Genomic DNA, 4,351 nt, shown 5'->3' with positions numbered 1-4,351 from the left:
CATACACAACATATACAGTTGAAGTCGGAAGTTTACATACACTTAGCCAAATACTTTTAAACTCAGTTTTTCACAATTCCTGACATTTAATCCAAGTAAAAATTCCCTGTTTTAGGTCAGTTAGGATCACCACTTCATTTTAAGAATGTGAAATGTCAGAATAATAGTAGAGAGAATTATTTATTTCAGCTTTTATTTCTTTCATCACATTCCCAGTGGGTCAGAAGTTTACATATACTCAATTAGTATTTGGTAGCATTGCCTTTAAATGGATTAACTTGGGTCAAACGTTTCAGGTAGCCTTCCACAAGCTTCCCAGAATAAGTTGGGGGAATTTTGGCCCATTCCTCCTGACGGAGCAGGTGTAACTGAGTCAGGTTTGTAGGCCTCCTTGCTCGCACACGCTTTTTCAGTTCTGCCAACACATTTTCTATGGGATTGAGGTTAGGGCTTTGTGATGGCCACTCCAATACCTTGACTTTGTTGTCCTTAAGCCATTTTGCCATAACATTGGAAGTATGCTTGGGGTCATTGTTTAGTTGGTAGACACATTTGCGACCAAGCCTTAACTTCCTGGCCGATGTCTTGAGATGTTGCTTCAATATATCCACATACTTTTCCTCCTCATGATGCCATCTATTTTGTGAAGTGCACCAGTCTCTCCTGCAGCAAAGCACTCCCACAACATGATGCTGCCACCCCCCGTGTTTCACGGTTGGGATGGTGTTCTTCGACTTGCAAGCCTACCCTTTTCCTCCAAACATAACGATGGTCATTATGGCCAAACAGTTCTATTTTTGTTTCATCAGACCAGAGGACATTTCTCCAAAAAATACCTTTCTTTGTCCCCACGTGCAGTTGCAAACTGTAGTCTGGCTTTTTATGGCAGTTTTGGAGCAGTGGCTTCTTCCTTGCTGAGAGGCACTTTCAGGTTATGTTGATATAGGACTCGTTTTACTGTGGTATAGATACTTTTGTACCTGTTTCCTCCACAAGGTCCTTTGCTGTTGTTCTTGGACAGATTTGCACATTTCGCACCAAAGTACCTTCATCTCTAGGAGACAGAACGCGTTTCCTTCTTGAGCGGTATGACGGATGCGTGGTCCCATGGTGTTTAAACTTGCGTACTATTGTTTGTACAGATGAATGTGGTACCTTCAGGCATTTGGAAATTTCTCCCAATGATGAACCAGACTTGTGGAGGTCTACCATTTTTTTCTGATGTCTTGGTGATTTCTTTTGATTTTCCCATGATGTCATGCAAAGAGGCACTGAGTTTGAAGGTAGGCCTTGAAATACATCCACAGGTACACCTCCAATTGACTCAAAGGATGTCAATTAGCCTATCAGAAGCTTCTAAAGCCATGACATCATTTTCTGGAATTTTCCAAGCTGTTTAACCTCTCTGGGATATGTGTGACGCTAGCGTCCCACCTGGCCAACATCCAGTGAAAATGCAGAACGCCAAATTCAAATAAATTACTATAAAATTAAACTTTCATGAAATCACACATTCAATATACCAAATTAAAGCTACACTTGTTGTGAATCCAGCCAACGTGTCAGATTTAAAAAATACTTTATGGTGAAAAGAGGATAGCACCCCAGCTAACAATCACAGACCATCATATTTCAACCTTCCAGGCGCGACACAAAACGCAGAAATAAAGATATAATTCATGCCTTACCTTTGACGAGCTTCTTCTGTTGGCACTCCAATATGTCCCACAAACATCACAAATGGTCCTTTTGTTCGATTAATTCCGTCGATATATATCCAAAATGTCCATTTATTTTGCGCGTTTGATCCAGAAAAACACCGGTTCCAACTTGCACAACGTGACTGCAAAATATCTCAAAAGTTACCTGTAAGCGTTGTCCAAACATTTCAAACTACTTTTGTAATACAACTTTAGTTATTTTTTTACGTAAATAATCAATAAAATTGAAGACGGGATGATCTGTGTTCAATACCGAAGGAAAACAATGTGTAGCTTGTTTTCTGGTCACGCGCCTCTAACAAACAGTACACTTCACTGGAGCCTCATTCTGAACATGGCTACTTCTTCATTTCTCAAAGGAAAAACCTCAACCAATTTCTATAGACTGTTGACATCCAGTGGAAGCGATAGGAACTGCAGGAAGATCCCTTAGAAATCTGGATTCCCAATGAAAACTTATTTAAAAGAGAGTCACCTCAACAACAAAAAATATCTGAATGGTTTGTCCTCGGGGTTTTGCTTGTCAAATAAGTTATGTTATAGTCACAGACATTATTCAAACAGTTTTAGAAACTTCAGAGTGTTTTCTATCCAATACTAATAATAATATGCATTGTGGCAAAGAAGGGGGTCGAGTGATAAATGGCAGATATGTGAGAGCAGAACTAATAAACGGGCTCTGCCCGATCACTAAAATGGCCACCCCGATCAGAACTACAGATCACAAAATGTCCGACTGCCAAAACTACAAGTCCCAGAAGCAAGGGGAACCCTCAGAAGGTGGAGCCGACACACAGATAAAGGGTCAAGAAAAACCAGGAAGAGAGAGAGAGGGGTGGAAGGATCTATGAACCGTAGAGAAAGAGACAATAGATATTGGCTGGATTTACCGTGTATGAGCTGGACTGTTTTGGACTTACCTGTTGGCGTTTGGACCTGGACATACCGAGAACCCGATTCGTGTACCGAACCCTGCTATCCTTGACCTTGCCTACGACCTGGGTGGACCAGGACGGAGAGACAAACACACAGGTACTGTCCTGTTCGAAAGAACTCTCATTCTGGGGTAATTTGGTGACAGTTTCCCACTTAATTTGTGACAAATGCTCATAACCTTGAAGAGGTTTGCCACAGCATATATTAGCATCTGGGACTGAGTAGGAGGCAGTTTACCTTGGGCACACTTTTTATCCAAACGTGAAAATGCTGCCCCCTATCCTAGAGAAGTTAAAGGCACAGTCAACTTAGTGTATGTAAACTTCTGACCCACTGGAATTGTGAATCAGTGAATTATAAGTGAAATAATCTGCCTGTAAACAATTGTTGGAAAAATCACTTGTGTCATGCACAAAGTAGATGACCTAACCGACTTGCCAAAACTATAGTTTGTTAACAAGAAATGTGTGGAGTGGTTGAAAAACAAGTTTTAATGACTCCAACCTAGGTGTATGTAAACTTTCGACTTCAACTGTACATAGCAGTGATAGGCCAAACATCCACTGTATTTAATCAAATAGCCTATCAAACTGTGTTTTGTTCATCTACATTGGAATAAAACTATTTGTCCTTATGAAAACACAGAAGGACATTATTAACCTCCACCAGTTATCCAAGTCACATCAGCAAGTGACCCACTGGCCTTGCAGTTGTAAAACACCAGACATTATTATAAACGTGTAACTAGACATAACATCTTCATTACAGCTACCCAACATGCACTCCTCTATCCCTTCCTTTTCCCCTCTTACCTCCTTTCCACTTCATTTGACAAATATCACACTGTCAGTGCTGAGTGACAACCGAAGCAAAATCATGGCGTCAGACAGCCCAGAGCAGTGTTCGACCCGCAGGCCTGCAGAAGGAAGAGTTACAGCTACAGACATTAAATGTCAAGAAGAAGAGCGGGCATGGGGTCATTGGGGGGTCACGGGGCCATTACCAGAGGCTGCCTCGGCCCTGAGAGAGGCCAGCAGTGGTACACGGCTATGTAATCAGGCGAAGGGACTGGCAGTAGGGAGGACGTTACAGCTATCTGCAGTGACAGCTATCTGCTGGCCGAGCAGACCAGCTCCCAGGACTAGGGGGGATCCCGACCCTTCGCAGTGCGCTGCCGTGTCTGTCTAAGAGCACACACATTTGCTCTAATTAAAAGAGACTTATCGTCAGTGCTGCCGGTGGTGGCTGGCTGCCGTTGTTAATCTCTGGTCGTTATTTAGAACGCAGTTGGCTTGGTAAATATTAGTATTAGAGAGATTAGAAACACGGTGGTAATGGAGGAATTTCCCCTGGTGGAGTGTTTGATTTGCCATGATGTGATGAGCTAAGCTTTGATTAAGCAATCAGGGTTGCGATAGTTCTGATGTGTCGAAGAAGAATTGATGTTTATTTGATTATTCCTTTAGTTCCCGTGGCTGTAGTTGGATGTAGATCAGATAAGACCAATCCCCACTCTGCCATATTCTCCAAAGAGCCCAAATACCTTGTGCAGTGTATTAGAAGGAACATGGTGTTTGTGCAGTGTATTAGAAGGAACATGGTGTTTGTGCAGTGTATTAGAAGGAACATGGTGTTTGTGAACGGACAACTCACCCACCAACCTACTAAACCTGTCATGTCAACAGTGTAGGTGA

At 42.2% G+C, this 4,351-nt stretch overlaps 1 long non-coding RNA gene across 1 annotated transcript in view; it reads left to right on the top strand.

Annotated features, from left to right (window-relative positions):
- The first annotated feature begins 2,366 nt into the window (after nt 1-2,366).
- The window catches only part of LOC139024151 (uncharacterized), a 13,815-nt gene continuing 11,830 nt past the window's right edge, over nt 2,367-4,351 (top strand). The window contains exon 1 of the long non-coding RNA XR_011475445.1: nt 2,367-2,753. This is a non-coding gene — a long non-coding RNA (uncharacterized lncRNA). The remainder of the gene's footprint in view (nt 2,754-4,351) is intronic.

The sequence above is a fragment of the Salvelinus sp. IW2-2015 genome, unplaced genomic scaffold (genome assembly GCF_002910315.2).
Source record: "Salvelinus sp. IW2-2015 unplaced genomic scaffold, ASM291031v2 Un_scaffold1094, whole genome shotgun sequence".
In the NCBI taxonomy this organism is placed as follows: Eukaryota; Metazoa; Chordata; class Actinopteri; order Salmoniformes; family Salmonidae; genus Salvelinus; species Salvelinus sp. IW2-2015.
This window is presented reverse-complemented; position numbering and strand designations above follow the sequence as displayed.